The 20881-nt window shown below is 35.1% G+C and overlaps 1 long non-coding RNA gene across 1 annotated transcript; it reads right to left on the bottom strand.

Moving 5' to 3' along the window:
- Nucleotides 1–13151: 13151 nt before the first annotated feature.
- LOC129148608 (uncharacterized) lies at nucleotides 13152–17227 on the bottom strand. The gene is made up of 3 exons (XR_008555600.1): nucleotides 17021–17227; nucleotides 16817–16925; nucleotides 13152–13485 (listed from the first exon to the last, which is right to left on the bottom strand). It is a non-coding gene; the product is annotated as an uncharacterized LOC129148608 (long non-coding RNA).
- Between the last annotated feature and the right edge of the window lie 3654 nt (nucleotides 17228–20881).

Raw genomic sequence — 20881 nt, 5'->3', positions numbered from 1 at the left:
GACTATTTTTAATATCTCATATTGTACTCATTTACTCAATAATCTTTTCATGTGTGTTGAGATAACAAGAATAATTAAGAGTTTGAAGATGGAATAGTGAAATTCACCATTAAATATTAGCAGCTACTTACTGTTGATTAAAGAGCAATGAGAAATTAAATAATCTCTATTTGGAGGTGGTATTGAACAAACAACTCAGTCAAGTGATAAATTAGATGGACTAAAATGTATGGATTAGCTAAGGGCCAGGCATATTAAAAGACCATGTCTATTTCATATGACTGAGTCTGGACAAACATATGGTCAGATGATCCTGTGTTTTACAGGTATATTATAGACTTTGGGATTTATTTTAATGTGTGAGAAAAATTTATGAAATTATTTTAAGGAAGGTTATGACATTAATATTTTTTTAAAAAATAGTCATGTAATACACAGCATGGTGAGAATAATTAACAATACTATACTATGATTTGAAAAGTGCTTACTATAGATCTTAAAAGTTATCATTACAGGAATAAAAACACTGCAACTATGTGAAGTGATGGATGTTAACTAAACGTATTGTGGTAATCATTTTGTGATATATAAACATAACAAATCATTATATTGTAAACTAATACTATGTTACATGTAAATTGTATCTCAATAAAATTGGAAAAAATGGTCATTCTGTGTTTGTAAAGATGACATAATTTAGGGAAAACTGAGGTTAGCAAAGAAGTTGGATATTATCCCATGTGGTCATAATGAGATATTGCTATAAATAATATATATGTATATTAATCACTGCTGATGAAGGCATATTCTTTAAAGCATATATGATCTAAAATGCAAATATGTGACAAAAACACAAATGTGATATATTCTTTTTTGTATGTACATTTATACATGCATTAAACATTAAATCTAAAGATGTAAATAGGGGACTTCTAGTCACAACTGTATGGTACTAAAAACAATACTTGAAACCTGCCACAACCACATCAAAAGTACAACTAAACTACAGAATAACCATCATTCAGAACCACCTGAAATCTAGCTGAATGGAAGTCCTACTATTAGAGATTTAAAGAAGACGCCACATCAAGACCTGTAGGTGCCGTGTACATGCAGAATTGTGTGGTGGTTTAAAATCAGACAAGGTATCTGAGATGCAGACATCCCCCTGCGGAGGAAGGGGTCCCAACCCACACCAGACATCCAGCCCAGAGTTCCAGTGCCAGAAAGGAAAGTCCCCATAACTCTGGCAGTAAAAAACAGTGGGGAGTGTTGCTGAATGAGACAGAAGCCTGCTGGAGTTCCAGACAGTTCCTCTTAAAAGGCCAGTGCATGGACTTACTTGAAGTCACTCCCTCTATGCTCCAGTGCTGGGGCAGCAGCTTAAAAGGAGCCAGGACATACAGGGAAAAACTGAATTGTCTGGCACCGGGGGGTGGAGGTGTGGGGGGGCAATGTTATCCCAGACAAAAGTGCTGGCAGTGTCCATTGTTCCTTTTCTGAGGTGCCCTACCCCACAGAGCAGACAGGCAGGTGCCATATCTGAGACTCCATCAAGCTGGCTCACACTGTTTGCCCTGCCCTGCTGATTCAATAAGGACCCACAACACCCAACTTGCAGGCCCATCCAAGCCATTTCCAGTGGCTTTTCCATACAACTGGCCTCTGCCTCATGTTTCAGACTTTCCTAAAATCTCTCAAACAAGAAGCACCTGGCTTCTGCGTACCCCATATATAAGTGCCACAGGCCTGGCACCAGTGGCAGCCCACCATGGTTCACACTGAGGTCTCTCCTAGACACCTCTAAAACCAAAACAAGTAGCAGCCATCTGTAGATCACTCTGTAGCATACCAGGTATCCCCAGGCAGGGCACAGCCGGTGCCTAACTTTGCACCTCTTGAAAGACCCCAGAGCCAGTGCACCCAATGGATAGCTTCAGACCACACCAGATTACAGCCCTACCCCTTCTCATGGGGCAGGCTGGGTGAGTACCAAAGCCCCAGTGAAGCATGTTCTGCTTCACAGGGTAAACTTTTGCACAGCAGCTTCCTAGCTATAGTTACAGTCAGTGCTCACAGCCAATTGGCCTGAGCATTATTCCCTTCCAGTGACACTAACAGCAATAAAGGCTCACCTACAATGGGAGAGTGCACACAGCCCACACAGGAGTGCACCTGTAGCACCCAGCTCCGGGGACTGGAGAGGCTGCATCACTGGGCCTTATAGGAAACCTACTACACAAGGCCACTCTACCAAATCCGGAAGACATAGCAGCTCTACCTAATACATAGAAACAAACAATCAAAATGTAGAGACACGGAAACAGGTCCTCAATGAATGAACAAGACATTTTCTAGAAAAATAACTAAATTAATTTGAGGTAAGCAAACTATCTGTTCGAGTTCAAAACAATGTTAATAAGTGTAATCAAGGAACTTAGTGCGAAAATCAAGAATTTGATGAGAACTTAAACAACATTAAATAGGACATAGAGGCCATAAAAAAGAACATTCAGAAATGAAGGATATACTAAGTGAAATGAACAATAATTTATAGAGAATCAACAGTGGAACAGATGACACTAAGAATCAAATCAGTGATTTGGAATATACAGAAGCAAAAAACACTCAATCAGAAGGGTAAAAAGAAAAGAAAAATGAAGATAGTGTATGAAGCCTCTGGGAGAACTTCAAGACTATCAACATTTTTATCATGGGGATGCCAAAAGACGAAAGAGAGCAAGAAAGTGAAAAACTATTTGAAAAAAATGACAGAAAACTTTTCTAACCTGATGAAGGAAATAGACATAAAAGCCCAACAAACACAGAGAGTTCCAAATAATATTAACTCAAAGAGGCTTCCACCAAGACACATCAGACTTAAAATGCAATAGGTTAAAGACAAAGAGAGAATCATAAAAGCAGCAAGGGAATTCCCATAAATCTGTCAACTGATTTCTCAAAATAAACTTTGCATTCCAGAAGGGAGGGGCAAGAAATATCATTGTGATGAAAAGCAAAGACCTAACCAAGATTGTTCTACCCAGCAAAGCTATTATTTTAAATTGAAGAACGGATAAAGAGCTTCCCAGACAAAGAAAAGCTAAAGGAATTTCTCACCATCAAACCACTATTACCTGAGATGTTAAAGGGTTTTTTTTTAAAAAAAGGAGAAGAAAAAACAAAAAGATTAAAACAATGTGAACAATAAAATGGCAATAGCCCAGCTGGCATGGCTCAGTGGTTCAGTGTTGACGTATGAACCTAGAGGTCACAGTTTGATTCCTGGTCAGGGCACATGCCTGGATTGTGGGCTTGATCTGCAGTATGGGGCATGCAGGAGGTAGCCAATCAATGATTCTCTCTCATCGTCGATGTCTCTCTCTCTCTCTCCCCCTCTCCCTTCCTCTCTGAAATCAAGAAAAATATATTAAAAAATAAAATAGACAAATTTGCAATAATTAAGATGGAAGGGGAGTTGGGGAGATGGGTGACAAAGGTGAAGGGATTTTGAAATACAAATTGATAGTTACAGAATAGTCATGGGGATGTGAAGTGTGGAAGAGATTAACCAAAGAACACAAATGAAAATATGCATAGCCCATGTACACAGACCACAATGTGATGAAAATTAGATTGTAGGGGTGTGGGGGGGGAGAGGCTGGGTGGAGGTAGGCAAAGAGGAGGAAATGGGGGACATCTGTCATAATGTCAACAATTTAAAAAACAAAGTGAGCTAAAAGATCTGATTTTAAAAGATGTAAATGTGGGAGAAAAGTAATTAAACCTTAATTTCTTAGAGTCTTCTGATACTTGCCTTCCAGTAACCTACATTATTCAAACTTGAGTGCATTCCCTGTAAATTATTACCATATACTTTACTCATTCTTTCCTCAGAAATTCCAGTAGACTCACAAGCGACAGAAAGTGGGAAGTTTTGGTGATAATTAGAAATAGATGTAATTGAGGATTGGGACTGTAGATTAGAGGTAAGGTAAATGATAGGACATAAGAACTTGATTTTGTAATTAACCCTTAGCACAGCTAACTTATAGATCAGGACAACTGAGTCAAAATACTTTTTTTGGTTGAGCCTCAAAGATGTGTTACTATGTGCTACTAGAGTGGGAATAGGGCTCACATCTGTGTCTGAGTATATCGTTTTCTTTGTTTGTACTGAGAATTATTTTATTTTTAATTTTTTTAAAATATATTTTATTGATTTTTTACAGAGATGAAGGGAGAGGAACAGAGAGCTAGAAATATCTATGAGAGAGAAACATCCATCAGCAGCCTCCTGCACACACCCCACTGGGGATGAACCTGCAACCAAGGTACATGCCCTTGACCAGAATCGAACTCGGGACCCTTGACTCTGCAGGCCAATGCTCTATCCACTGAGCCACACCAGTGAGGGCTGTACTGAGAATTTTCCTGAATGGAATTAAAAGTGCAGCATTTTGTATCTGGAAAGAGGAATAGAAAAATAATCTTTCATAGTTGATGTTTTCTCCTTAGTGATGTTGGGCTAGAGAGATTATTAGGTGATTCAGTATTTTATCTACAAGAAGTGTGCAAGCACCCACATGTTCATAGTGAGTAAGAAACCAAAGAAAGCATGCATTCTTTGGAGTTAAACAAAAACCTTTTGTGCTTCTCTTTAGGTGCAGTTAAGAGTGAGCATGTTTAATTTTCTAGGCCTCATCTGTAAATTGGTGTGAAAATATATTTCTTATAGTATCATTGTGTGAATGAAATAACATAAATATATGCAAAGTACCTGGCAAGTAATAGGCACTTAATAAGCACACAGTACTTAGCAAGGATGAAACATTCAATATATGTTAATTTCCTTCTTCTTCTGCAGGAATTAGAAAAGAACAGTTTAGTCTTCTAGGAAGAATGAGAAATAAAGTCTTTGATACTGAAAAGACCCAAGAATTAAAATTTCAAAAGAAAAAGGGACAAGATCTTTAAGGGAGTATCCTGGGTGGTTAGTGAAATGTTTAGAAAACTGGGTAGCCTGGACAATATGAGTAAGTGTTTTTCTATATATCATGTGTGGTGCCAAGCAAATGTTGCCACAAAAAGTATAAAGGAAAATTTTACAATTTTATTAAAAATGTGATAGAAAGAACAATAAACATTTGCAAGACTGACAGAAAAAATAAAAAAACTAATTATGTTTTGTGGAGAGATACATGAATTTACATTTCTGAATAGAAACTTTTCTCCCATCAACATAGAACTGACAATTGGACAATTGGGGGGTGGATGAGAAGAAGGAGAGGGACTCTAAGGACTTCTTCAAAAGCATCCTCAGTTATGGGAATAGGTTTGGATGAGGCAAAGGACACAGAGCAGCAGCAGCTTTGGATCCTGGATGATAGAGAAAAGCAACAGTAGGTTACTGGTACCCAAGGAGAGTGACTACATCTCCAACACACATAAAATGAAGAAATGGAAGTTTTAATATTTGAAAGCCCAGTGTTTTATGTGGAACAAGGCTTCAGACCCATGAGATATTCATTGACATTTCTTGATTCACTTGCTTTTTCAAAGGAGTGACACTAGATAATGAATTCCCAGTAATGCTTAGAGATAAACTGATGACTAAAATGACTTAATACTTACCAGCCTAAATAGACAAAAGATCATTTCTTGTTTTTCTGAAAGTATCATGAACTTGGGGAGAGATCACCTTGATTAGAATATTGGCAATCACATTACTTACTACTTTTGTTTCTTACTTAAAGTTTCTATAAAATGGAATAATAAGACAGTTATATTTTAAATAAATTATTATATGTGAGGCACATATTAATGCTCTTTAAAATTAGTGGTTATTATCTTTATTATGATTATAATTATAGTTTATTATAATTATAATTCAATTGAGAAGAGCTTTTCATTTTAAATGATAACTCTGATCTTTGACCTTACATACTTTTTATTATCAGTAATTTCTAGTTGGCTGCTTTGCAGATTTCCTTTCCTCATAATGAAGGAAAATATATATTAAAGTATCATGCCATTCAAATGAATATATTTTATCCTTGCAATTCTTATGTTATAATTATTCAAAGTACCTGAAATAGTGATACAAAACTATCATTAAGGGTGATGAACCACATGTTATTCAAAATTGAAAACATATTGCATTAACTGATTATCTTCCTGAAATATGAGTAATTTTTGCTTTGTTAATAAGAATCATTTGGGTCATTTGTGTGAAAATGATGCATTACTTATATAAAATATAACATCACAGCTATTTAACTCTCTAGAAATTATCTTTGTCCTAGGTGAACACACAGACATACATAGACTCATGCAATTCATATCAATAAAATCCACACTTATAATTTTACCTAGGTAGTATTTTATTAATAAATTGTAGTTTGTCATGTGTGCTGCTTTGAGGTGAAGTAAAATATTTCAAACGCAATTACTTTTTTCAGGATACAATACTGAAAGATCACAGGAAACCTAACATAACTATTCAGATAATGGTACACACAAGAATTTTAATTGTAGGTTACTCCATCATAAATGTTCTTTAATAATAAAAAATACTTTCAAGTAGATTTAAATCTTTCAAATTTATAATTATTTTATATTTGCAATAGTTTTAGATTTTCTTCCCACAATTTGTTCTATTATATTCACCATCAGTTAATGGAAATGTAAGGGAAGAGTCAAGTATTAACTTACTTAGTCTTTTCTTTTTATTAAAATGTTTCATGTATATGGCACAATTTGATTGTCCTTCAATATGACTCAGTCTATATTCTATCAGACACTCATTGTGTTTAATAATAACTCTCCATGAAGTTTCATTAGTAGATAGTGTAATTTCTACAAAGTGAAAATAAAAAGTAGGTTCCAGAATGCCATTTCTAGTTTGTATAATAGTCTGTCTTCTCTACAGAAAGAATCATATAGGTTACACAAGGTAGAAATTGGCTAAAATAAATTCACTTATGAGAATGATGAATATTGTCAATGGCTTTTCCTCTGATGTGACTTTAGGTTCTGATAAGGAGTCCAAATCATAGTACTTAAAATATGTTTCTACCTATTCTATGAGAGATGGTAACGTTTGTCATTTTCATCCCACTCTCATATCTCTTTCTTTGTTTTGTGAGTGTTTTTTTAAATTAAATTTATTGGGGTGACATTGGCTAAGGAAACTATATAGAAGTATACAATTATATTCAAGGATAAAATTCTATGATACATGATCTGTATATTGCATTTTGTGGCCACTATCCAAAGTCATATCTTCTTCCATCACCATATATCGGACCCCTTTGCCTTTACTAACCCCTCAGCACTTGCTTTCCCTCTGGTAATCACCATATTCTTGTCTGTGTCTATGAGTTTGTGTTTATTTTTCTTTCTTAGAGAACATCCTTATGCTCTTTTCAGTCATCTGTAAAAAGACTTCCGAAAGAAGTTCCTGGCACCACTTTCTGAACATTGCTGATAGAACTGTAAGTGTTCATTTGTCCTAAATCAGATTCCTGATAGTCTCTTTCCCATGAGAAGACTACAAAGAGTGACTTCATTCAGATCCTGTTGGGCATATGAACCTAAGAGAATGTACTAGTACTGCCATGCGTTTGTTTTTACCATGTGCCCAACCCTCCACAAAGAGACCATGTGGAATTATAAGAAGTGAGCTTTGATTACAGGGATATTTACTCTTCCTGGTTTTGGTTCTTGGAGGAAATATTTTAAAATCATATTAACACTTTGAATCTCAGTAATTCTCTCAAATTCTCCTTAATAATCATGGGACTATTGACATTTGTTATTTATAACCAAATCAATCTTTATAAGTAACCTATATATGTTTCTTATAACCAAATGATCTTAGATTAAAACACTATACATGTGCCGAAACCGGTTTGGCTCAGTGGATAGAGCGTCGGCCTGTGGACTCAAGGGTCCCAGGTTCGATTCCGGTCAAGGGCATGTACCTTGGTTGCGGGCACATCCCCAGTAGGGGGTGTGCAAGAGGCAGCTGATCCATGTTTCTAACTCTCTATCCCTCTCTCTTCCTCTCTGTAAAAAATCAATAAAAATATTTAATATATATAAAAAAACACTATACATGTAATAAATAAGCAAATTAGTGTGTATTGAATAGTTTTAGAGTTAGAGACAAAATGGGAAGGGGATAGAATTATCAATCAAGTAGAAAAGTAAAGAAACTAGAATTGATAATGGTTAAAATTTTCAGGGAAAAATAAGTGAAAGTGCCTAATTCAAAATTTTAGCTTTTTCCCAAATATTCACTCAACTATAAGCCCATTAATCAACTTTCTACTAGGTATCAATAATTCTGCCTTGGTCATAAGTATATTGGTAGGATAATTTATTCAATTTTCTGGAAGATCAAACAATGAATAAATGATAAAGTCTTGAAGGTTAGAGTTAAAATAATCATTTTGGTATATCCAGGTATAGAAGTCAATAAATCTATTGAATAAACTTCTCAAGTTTAAAAGACAATTTGGATTAAATATACTGTATTCCTTTTGGAAATTATTATATGCACATATATTTATCTAGGAAAATGCGAAAATGTATAGAAAATTTAAGATAACATCTTGAAGAACTCAAAGATTTATATGTGATGTAGATAATGATGATAAAGACTAAGCAGAGGCTTAGATTTAAGAATAATATCTGAGATGTGCAGTGTCTTGGCACCAAAGAAAGTATAATTAAAGAAGTAGCTAAAGTACACAAAAACATCAAAAGACTAAAAACACCATTAAATTGAAGGCATTGGCAAAACATGAAAAATGCTCCAAAGTGAGCAGTAAAGATAGCAAAATGAGTCGGTAGGAGGAATAGAAGCAGCATAAACATCTCTTTTAAAAACTGTGGTAATGGAGAAATTAAGTTAAGATGGCTATTTAAAAAAAGAAATTGAGATTTATTTATTTTTATTGTTGACACTATTGCAGATGCTTCAAAAATTTCCCCTTTGCCTACCTCCACCAAGCACTCACCCCTCTCCCCTCTGACCATTACTACACTGTTGTCTGTGTCTATAGTGATTTCTAAAAGATTTTAAATAATAGAAGTTTTGAGTGGTCAGGGAAATGTTTAAATGACAGAAATATTTGTGTAGAATAGCCAGGAAAATGATAAAGAAGAAGGAGCCGTGATCCATAAAGTAAAGTGTCCTAGAAGACAGTATATTATATAATTTCAAGCCTAAGAGGAAAGAAAGGCATTAGATGAATGGAGACACTTTGACCCCTAGACTAGGATTACCAGAGTTAGCAAATAAAAACACATAATTTCTAGTTAAATTTGAATTTTATGTAAATAATGAATATTTTAGTATAAATATGTCTAATATAATATTTGGGTCACATTTATACTAAAATGTTATATATCATTTACCTGAAATACAAATTCATGCTGCATTTTCTAACAACTATAAACTGAATCCAAGTAAGACCTTTCTCAATCACTTTCCTGGACCTTATGTTTAGAAAGCTTCTCTATACCCTCCTTTGGCCATGCTTTTAGCACTGATTTGAGATTCAAGGAGACATATCCATCTACAGCCCATGCCCAATCCTTCTAAAACCCAAGACACTAGAATTCCTAGAAAACTTGGATGAAAAGCTATTTGCAAGCTGCTTTGATCTCTTTCTCATATCCTTTCTTCCCAGAAGGGACAGCACTGCCTGGGTGCCCAAGTATATACAGCCCCTTACATAAGGTACAGCCAAAGGATAGTTCCTTGTGGAGATACAGGATCATGTCCACAGACATGATCTTCTCCTGAGAAATTGAGAAAGGTTGGTAAGGAAAGGGTGTGAGAAGCAAAAGTGCATGGGTCAGCTTTTAGGACAACTTTCATTGCATTGCCAAATTTTCACAATAAATGCTGAGGAGTACAATAATTCTAAATTTAAATATGATTTCCTTGTTTTATTGAAGTTATATCTTACAATTAAGATCAGAGGACATATTTTACTTAACAGCTGTTTAGGTTGATTTTTTCTTTTCCTTAATTCTAGAAATGTAAGAAGTAAACTGAAACAATGTATCATTTCCATTGTAACCATAGAAAGGAGAAGATGATCATGTGACCTTAGAAGTTTGTAGACATGGTGGCTTTATTATATAGGATTCTGTTATATCATTGATATATGTGTCTAGTATTCACTTGGTACTAAATGTTGTTTCATATATATATATATATATATATATATATATATATATATATATATCCCAAATCTAAATACACACTGAATAATCATAAAGGCAGCATTTATCCAAATACATTTCATTTTCAAAATTGAGCTATCAGCTGTTAAAATGTGTACAAATTTTTGGGGCACCATATATTATATCCCTCCCAACTATTCCATGGTTACCTCAAATCCAAAATTGACTCATTATTTCCTGCTCCAAACTTATTTATATTTCCATAGGCTAAGCCTCAGTTTTATAAAAATTTTGCACTGCCACAAACATGCTGTAATATAATGCCCTCAAGTCATTACATGTTATTTCCTCTGTTTGCCTTACTGGTAAACTCAAACAGCTTGGATACTAATTACTCTTTGATGATTGGTGTAATCATCACTGCAGACATTCTAGACAAAGTTTTTGAATATTTTCAGTGATTCCTAAATAGACATTTTTAATCCTGTCAGAGTTATTCACAAATAATCTCTAATTAAACGAAACCAACCCAAAACAAAAATGTAAATATGCTTTTAGACTCAAGACATCCATTCAGGCTAGTCTTAGGCTATGCTTTAATTCATATCTTCAAATATCTCAATATGCCAATTTATTTTCTTATACCAGTTTCCACCTCTCTCCAAAGTCTAACAGATAGTTTTACTTAATCAGTTTCACCCTTGAGACTTCTGAAGCAGCCAGCTTCACACTGTACAGTTTGATGCCCAACCTCAGGTGTGTAATTCCAGCTGAGGGTCCTAGAACTCTAGATAGGGATCAAGCTCTATGTTTCACCTTCTGATAGGAATGAATATTGATCAGAAAATGAATTGAAATTTACTTTTTTTAAAACATGTTCTTCCTATGAAATCCAACTTCTTTAAGTGACAGTGTGTATGTCTTAGGCATTTTCGTTCTAGTAGTTATGATAATGGTAGTCATGTTGTGACACTGAATAACTTTTAAATAAATGAGTAACTGAAAGGAGCGAAACTCATGTACTGACCTTTATTGATAATTGTTCTGTCTCTGGTAGTTCTTGTTCTATTCCTAGTTTTACATAGGAAGCCAAGTTAAATACCCACCTGCCTTGTCTGGTGCCAGCAAACTCAATTCTTTCCAATGTGCGGGTTCCAACCTAAGACCTAAAACGTGTTAGTTACTGGCCTCTCCATGTGCAGCACATCTTCAACTTCTCCTTACTATTTAGCTCCCTTTTTTTTTCAACTCGTATATTTTTTTTAAGCAGCATTGAATGTGTGGAATTTCTACATTATTTTCTCTTCACCATCATGACAGATATTTTTCATTTTCTCTCCTCAATGATAGTTGAGCTAGGTAGAAAATTATAACCTCAAAGCTACTTTTTAGAGAACAATTAAAATATCTCTCTTCTTTTGACATTTGGTGTTGCTGATGATAAACCCAATGTCAATTTCACCCTTACTTTTTATACGAATCTGATTTTTCTCTTGGCTGTTTTATTTTATTTCTGTTTAAAAATATGTTTCTATTGATTTGAGAGAGAGAGAAAGAGAGAGAGAGAGAGAGAGAGAGAGAGAGAGAGAGAGAGAGAGAGAGAGATCAATGCAAGAGAAAAATACCAATGTGAGAGAGACACATGGATTGGAAGCTTCCCACACGCCCCCTACTAGAGATCAATCCTGCAACCTGGGTATGTGCTCTGACCAGGAATTGAACCTGTGATCTGGTACATGGAACAATGCTCAACCAACTGATCCACACCAGCCAGGACTATTTTATTTTTCTTTACCTGCTGTTTCCTAGAACATTCTGATATATCTAAGTGTAAACATTATTTTTATTTTATTTCAATTCTATTTGGCCTTTATAGAGATTTCAAATCTGATGAATCATGCCTTTCTCTAGTTCTGAGAAATGTCCAGACATTATCTCTTTAAACAGTTTTCTACTATCATTTTACTTCACTAATTTTTAAATTATTTTTAGTCATATATTGATCTTAATGGATCTGAACTCAGTGGTGTTTTTTTTTTTTTAACTTTTAGTTGATATTTTCCAACTCATCTCTTTGTGTAGCATTCTGATAATTTTAAATAGAGTGATTTTTTTTTTTACTTTATAAATTTGCTCTTCACTGAGTATTAAAGGTTATACAACCCTAAAGAAAAACACTGATTTTAGGGTTAGAAGGCCTGGCTACCTAAACTACTTAAAAAATCTCTGTGCTTCAGTAAATCAGGAAGCGAAATATGTAAGGTTGTTATATAAACATTTCGTGACCTAAGCATTGATATCTCTAAAGTTGTGTCAGTGACGACAGATGGGGCACCAAATATGGTGGGGAAAAACAGTTGGATTTGTCAAATTGTTTACAGAAGCTATTGGACATCCGATTGTGCCTTTTCATTGTATTAACCATCAGGAGGCTTTATGTGCCAAGGCAGGATTCACCTACTTAAACGACTTAATGTCAGTTGTTACAAAAATAGTTAGTTTAATAGCTGCTCGCCCCTTCACAAGCGAGAATTTTCGGCACTTTTACTGGAGGTTGATTCCACCTACAGTGGACTGCTGATGTACAATAATGTAAGATGGCTGAGCCAAGGCAAAGTTCTTGAGCGCTTTGTGGAGTGCTTTGAAGAAATTAAGGTATTTCTTGACGATAAGGATCTGGGAAACTTTCCTCAGCTTAATGATGATAAGTGGGTCAACACCCTGATGTTTTTTACAGATCTCTCTGTTCATATTAATGAACTGAACTTAAAGTTACAAGGTTTTGGCAAAAGTATTGACGTTATGTTTGGATACATAAAAGCTTTTGAAAGTAAAGTTAAAATTTTCAAGCGAGATGTAGAAACTAAAACTTATAAGTATTTTCCTTGAGGAACAAAGTATTTTGAGAAGGCCAGTGCAGATGTACAAAATGAAATGGAACTCTTGCATATGAAGTACCATCATGTTTTAGACTCGTTACTTGAGCAGTTTAGTGATAGATTTAGTCAATTTAGAAGTCTAGAACAGACCATGAAAATAATTAAGTATCCTGATGTAGTAGTCTACAGTAGTTTGGAATTAAATGGTTTCCAATGGATGCATATTGATGATTTGGAGATGCAACTTGCAGAATTTCAAGACAGTATCTGGGCTCAGGTGTTTGTCGACTTGAGGTCAAAGCTTGAGAATCTGGAAAGGTGCCGCTTGGAGAATCAAGAGGAGTGCCACTACGAACAGGAAATTTGGAGTGCCTGGAACCAACTACCAGACACTTTTAGCACCCTGAAAAATATAGCAATGGCTTTACTCACAATTTTTCCCTCTACATACTTTTGTGAGGCCTTATTCTCAGCGTTAAATAATATCAAAACCAACAAAAGAAACAGATTGACAGATGAAGTTAGTAGCGCTTGCTTGGGCCTGAAGTGTACAAAATACCCTCCTTCAATTGAAGATTTAGCCAATGAAATTCAGCAACCAAAAAGTCACTAATAGGCAGGTTAGTTAAAGAATTCCCCCTCCCCCTCACTTATCTTAGTTCACGGCACCCCACACAAGCTAAATAATATCAAGACCAACAAAAGAAACCAACTGACGGATGAACAAAGAAGTCCCTAAGCAGGTAAGTTAAATATTTAGTTTTTGGTTTATTAAATACAATTATATATAACAATTATACATTTATGTTATTTAAACTATAAATATCGCGAAATAATGTTTTTTCCTCAAAGTGACACACTACCCGAGTTATGCTCAGTTTTTTGGAGAAGCTTGACACAGCAAGCTCAAAAGGTTGCCCATCACTGTCCTAGTCTATCCTCACCTACTAGAGTTATGATTCTTCATATAGTTCTGTTTTTAATTGTTTAAAGGTTAATAAGATAATTCTAAACATTAAGTCTATATTCATTTCTTGAATTATCACCATTGCATAGTTTCCACTGATAAACTTCTTAGTTATAATGCTTTCAATTTTATACATGTAACTCAAACTTGCTTAAAATACGCTGTATTATTATTATTTTTAAAAATATATTTTATTGATTTTTTACAGAGAGGAAGGGAGAGGGACAGAGAGTTAGAAACATCAATCAGCTGCCTCCTACACACCCCCTACTGGGGATGTGCCTGCAACCAAGGTACATGCCCTTGACCGGAATCGAACTTGGGACCCTTCAGTCCACAGGCCAACGCTCTATCCACTGAGCCAAACTGATCAGGGCTGTATTATTATTTTATTTCACATAACATCACTATTTGTAATTTTATAGGTATCAGGGTTAATTATTTTAGAGACTCAATCATATTATAATGGTTCTTTATAATCCATTCTGCCATTGCACCATTAATTTCATATTTAACAAATTGGTTATTCAGGCTCTAAGCATCAGAAGAAGAAGAAGAATAGACGTCTTGTCATGTGGTATTTAGGAGTAAAAATTTTCTTACAAGTATTAATTTTACTACTTATTGGCAGGATTAAGTCACATGCTCATTCTTGAACTAATTACTTAGAAAAGTAGTTGATGTAAATTTGGACTAACCCAGCTTTTCCTGGATATGACAGTAGTTAATTTCTGCTGAGTTACATGGCTTCAAGGAAAATATAAACACTAATTCTTATTATCAACTAGAAAAAAACGGTAGTGACTTAACATTCATAATATGTAATCAATAAGTGTATTTTACCTCTGTTGTAACATAGTAGTTATTCTAGTCAGACCTGAATTAATAAATACATACTTTCTAAAATTATATGTTTGCCCTAGTCAGTTTGGCTAAGTGGATAGAGCATTGGCCTGTGGACTGAAAGGTCCCAGGTTAGATTCTGGCCAAGGGCACATGCCTGGGTTGCTGGCTCAATTCACAGTACAGGGCATGCAGGAGGCAGCCGATCAATGATTCTCTCTCATCGTTGATGTTTCTATCTCTCTATTTCTCTCCCTTCCTCTCTGAAACCAATTAAAATATATAAAAAAATAGAAAAATCTATATAATAAAAGCCTAAGCGACCATTATGGCAGAACGACCATAATAACTGGTCACTATGATGTGCACTGACCACCGGGGGGCAGATGCTCAATGTAGGAGCTGGCCCCTGGTGGTCAGTCTGCTCCCACAGGAGGAGCGCCACTTGGGCAGAAGCTGGGCTCACGGCTGGTGAGCACAGTGGCGATGCCCGCCTCCGTGGCAGTGCTAAGGATCAGTGACCCGAGAGGTAAGGAGCAGCAAGTAGGTGGGCAGTAAGGAGCAAGGGGTCCTGGACTGCGAGAGGGCACAGGCCGGGCTGAGGGATCCTCCCGCCCAGTACATGAATTTTGTGCACTGGGCCTCTAGTAAATAAATAAAATTATATGTTATTGTTGTAAGGACACATAACATTATATCTACCTTCTTAGTACATTTTTAACTATACAATGCATTATTATTGACTATGGGTACAGTGTTGTACAGCATTCCACATCATTGTTGTGAATAATGCTTCAATAAATATGGGATGCTTTTATCTCTTCAAGGTCCTGATTTCATTCTTTTGCGTAAGCCTCCAGAAATGATATTTTTTGGGGTAAGCCTCCAGAAATGGGATTCCTAAATCATATGGTAGTTTTATATTTAATTTTTTGGGGGAACTGCCTATTTTCCATAGTAGTCATACCATTTTGCATTTCTACCAGCTGAATCAAACTAAAATGTTTTCTACAACCAAGAAAACAGGCAATTGAGTGAAATTGCAACCCACAAAAAATAATATATTTGTAAACCATACATCTGATAAGGGGTTAATCTCCAAAATAAATACAGAACTCTTACAACTTGATATTAAAGAAAAACTAATAACCTGATAAAAATAGACTAAAGATTTAAATAGATATTTTCCCCAAAATGTTATACAAATGTTCAACAGGTATATGAAAAAATAATGCTCAGTATCGCTAATCATCAGGAAAATCTAAATCAAAACCATAATTAAATAATTTTTTGCTTTAAATTAATTGACGGGTGTATCTACATTAGCACTTCACTGAAAACAAGGTAGAGAATGGATTAGAATCCATTTGGAACCAGATAAAATGATCACCTTGATATAATTGACTTTATTTAATTATACTTATTTATCTATATAATTTTATTTCAAATTAATTTAATACTTAGGTCTGGAGAGTTTTCTAACATTTTGAAGCTTAAAACTCTTAAATGACTGAGTTAAAAGCTATGTTTAAAGCAATAGTTGAAAATCCCAAGTTCAGCGTAAATACAACATATTGTTCACTTGAAGGTGGTAGGAAGTATGTGTATCATTCTGCTATAAATTGGGACTCCTGAGGAAGGTCATATAAGACTGAGTGTGTGAAGTGCAATCTCAGACTATCTTATTGATAATAGCTCCCAAGCTGCCAGTAAAAAGATTCCTCTAAAAGGGTAAGAAACTCAAGTCTCTAGTAATTGCAAAAAGGGTAACTTGGCTCCTTTTGTTGGGAGAAATACAGTTTTTAAAGTTAAACTGATCGATGCAAAAAACTGTGAATTATATGAACAGCAGTATTTCTGAAGGAGTGAGAACTACTTTAAAAATCTGTTTTTACTACAATATCTTAAAACGAGTAATTATTACCTCAGTTTTCTCTGGGGTCCACCCATCCAATAGATGGCAAGACTGCTCTGGGAACAACAGGGTTGAGGTTTTCTTTGAGGTTCTGAGTTGTAAGAGGCACTCACTGGCCCTGGAGTGTATATCAGAAAAAAAAAAAAAATCAGTTTGTATAAAAATATCTTAATGTTCTGGATGGTGGGCAAATGGTGGTAATGCTGGTCTGACCCTCTCTGGTTTGGTCCTGGGCAACCTGTAGTGACACAAAGCTGTTAACTGCTAGTATGGCAAGGCGACGTCAGTGTCTTCCATCTCTGGACTGCTTCTCTTCTGTCTTGATGGCTGGAGTAGTCCTGTCGATTCCTCTCTGTTGCTGGAATCCACATGGTCTCGGAGTTGTTTTCTGAAAATATACAAACATATTCTCGACCAAAAGTTAATAAAGGAATATTTTCTATAAATTTGACTTGGGATCCTATTTCATTTTTTGCCCAAATGATTTTCCTCTGGCTTGTTTTGACACCTTGTGTGTTTTTCATGGGTGTCTTGCTTTTAGCCTTACAATTAATTTTCTAAAGTATTAATTTTCTAGATGTAATTACTTACAGGATATTTTTTCGTACATGATATTCTTCTACTACCCCCCCCCCCCCTTTTTGATCCACCATCCAGAACTGAAATGTCATGGCTGACATGTACACATAAGGAACTGTGTGACATTGAAATTGGGTCTCAAAAGAACTGTTGGCCCAGAAAGAAACTCACTACAGACTGATTCATTTGCCTGTCATAATCATTATTGCTTGTTTCATTTTCGGTTATTATAAGTGTATTTCTAATAGCACATGATCTCACTCATCTAGGGGAAATAATGAACAACATAGACTGATAAACAAGAACAGACCCAGAAACAAGGAGGCATGGATCAGACTGTTGGGCCTCAGAGGGAGGGTAGGGGAAAGTGGGGGTAAAAGGGAGAGATCAACCAAAGGACTTGTGTGCAAGCATATGAGCCTAACCAGCGGTTAAGGACAACAGGGGGGTGGAGGGGCATGTGTGGGGAGGGGTGTGGGCTGGGAATGGGGGGATGAGGACAAATATGTGATACCTTAATCAATAAATAAATTTAAAAATAAATAAATAAAAATCAAATCTCATGAATTAGAACATTCCTTTTATAATAAACCAAGTGGCATTATAATAAGAGCATTTTTAGAACAAGAATGATGATAGAAGCAAAAGCATTTGATAACACCAAGCATTAACAATGAAATGAGAAGAAAAATAAACACAAGCATGTTTGTTTCTGTGATGATGTGGGTGTATTTCACTCTGTTATGAGAAACAGTATCAAAATATTACCTCAAATCAGTAATTTGAATTCACTATTATAACCCTAACTGTCTCATATGCAAAAGTTTCTGGGCTTTTAGAAATAATAACAAACTGTCATTTTCAAACATAGATTCTACAGATCAGTGGTTTCTTCTAAGAAAAAAAAAAAAAAAGCCAAAGTCATACCCAAGCCTATTAGTGAGTAGTAATTTAAACAAACATCTGGTTTCAGATTTACTAAGACAAATCTATTCATAGGTAAGATGATCACCTTGTGTTTTAGTGCAACTAAATGTAAGACTGTGAAACAGCAACATGAAAAAATGTATATCAAGAACAAAGCAGTTTTAAATACATTTAACTAAATCATTTATTGGTTGCAAACAACTTCAGAAATAACTGAACAGAGTTCATTTACTCTATAGTTAAAAGCCTTAAATAAGCTCTCCCTCAAATGAACAGATACTTGGTCAGATGCATGCTGACTACTTTAAAATATATATTCAATACAACTGTACATCTGATACTGCAAACCAAAATCAATTTAAGTATGGAAAATCCCAGCATTAAGCAGTGAAATTTGAAGCACATTATTGTTGCACTATTATTATTTTAATCGTTGTGTGTGTTTTGTATTTGTTTCTTTGGTTGGTTGGTTGTTATTTTTTCTTGCCAGAGCAATCATATATGATCACCATGGTGTCCTCACAGGGAAAATACCTGTTCAGTGAAACAACCTGCTTCCCAGAAAAGTATCAGCACGTTTTCATGTTCATTTGCAATATAATTAATAAATTTAAATTCATGATATACATATCATATTTCAAATAGACATATAAAATGTATATATATTTTACACTTGTCTCTATTATTTACACTTAACCTTAAACATGAAAATCCAATTTAAAAATTTAAAAACTCAATGACAATTTTAGAACTGATAGGAAAAAAAGATTAAATGAAGGCTAATATCCTTGATGAAATATTTCCCTACAAATCAACCTGTGATGTTTTAACTTTTTTACTCATCAAAGTATTTTTCCTTTCATTAAAAAATTCCTCTGCCTTGGATTTTATGTGTAGGAATATAAGCTTTAATAGATTTAATGAGAAACCAAGATATTTCCCTATTTCCTATAGAAAGCTAAGATTAAACACTTGTTTAACTACATTTCCTCTTAAACACAGTATTGAACATAGTGTTTATATTAATAAAGGGAAAGGGAAATAGCATATTAAGACCCTAGTGAAAGTTTTCTTCCCTTCAATGGAGAAAGTTGCTTATTAAAAAGTGGAAAAACCTTAAAAGGTGGAAAATTTTAAGCCTTATTCCTAACATTCAATTATTGCCCCAACCAGTTTTTGAGTAGTGCAAGCTATTAATTTACAAATATTATGCCATTCCCAGTGGCAGACTTCCAAAATGCACAGGATGTCTATGATTCTATTCAAAATCACAACCCATGGCACATTATGTACAGTAAATATACAAACTAAAAGCCAACTGAAATCCAATGTTGTTAAAATCCAATCTGAAATCAATTATTTTCATAAACAAATACAGATTTCACCTGAAAATGGGAAAAGTTCCTAAGCGCATATAAGACACTCAACAGGCAAAGTTCCTCAAAGCAATTCCAATAATTTTGATAATGTCAAAAATCTGAAATGGAAAGGTAAAGTTATGGAGTAGAGAAATTTCAGTTCTTATTATTTTCCAATTTTTCTGTGTAAGCAGCAGTCCCTAAGAGGATCAACCACATTTTATGTCATCAGCATTTTATAAGTGCCATATTTAAGTACTTCACTGAAAATGCCATGAGTCTGTATAAAGATGAAAGGCTTATGAATATAAATAAAGCTAAGACTCCAACTGGAAACCTTACCATTTTCTAAAACACATTTTGTTAGAAATAGCTAAGGATACTTGAATTTTGCTTTCTGGGTTCATACTTATAAGGTACAAATACCAAAATATGCATTAAAGAATTTATCATAAACTAAACTTAAAAAAAAAGAGAGAGAAAAGTCAATAAATAGCCCCAATTCAAAATAGCAAATGGTCACCCAGAGCACAGCAATACATCTGGCAAGATCATACAACAGCTTCAACTCTAAAAACAAAGTCGTTGATATTAACCTTGGTTATTGACTAATAAGAAAGCTATTAAAGTCAGGTTAGTGTACCAACAAGGATGCGCCAACTTTCAAGACTGATTCCTGACTGCCCTTGAGGGTTCACCTTTATCTCCCCTGAAATATGCCAATATAAAAATTCTAAAATACCCGCATAAGCCCCCAGGAAAGCCTGTGGACAGACAGATGATGTGATATATTTCTTCCTTTCCATTCTTGGGCAGCTTCTTCTCTCTGTGGCTGAAAGCAAATGCATTGAGACTCAGTCGCATATTTAATTAGAAGCAAGCTGCTTGCACTGTCACTGTGTGAAGCTACCTCTCAGATCTCTCGTGAGTCAATCTTTCCCATCTCTGATTTTCTTTTATATTTATGCTAGAATATTTAATTGTAGACAAAAGGTTACTCTGGCTGTATTCACTGCACAGAGGCAGAATAATCTGCTTTAAGGCACCCAACAGTACCCAACCCTTATACCCTCCTGAGCCTGTTACCGCCGAGTCATCAAATATATACAGTCCTGGACTTAAAGGATGCCTTTTTCTCCTTGCCGCTGGCCCCGTCCAGCCAGCCCATTTGTGCATTTGAGTGGACGGACCCCGAAGAAGGGGAATCGGG

Source organism: Eptesicus fuscus, chromosome 3 (assembly GCF_027574615.1).
Source record: "Eptesicus fuscus isolate TK198812 chromosome 3, DD_ASM_mEF_20220401, whole genome shotgun sequence".
Taxonomy (NCBI): Eukaryota; Metazoa; Chordata; class Mammalia; order Chiroptera; family Vespertilionidae; genus Eptesicus; species Eptesicus fuscus.
The sequence above is the reverse complement of the archived record's forward strand: the minus strand, read 5'-3'. Positions and strand labels throughout refer to the sequence as shown.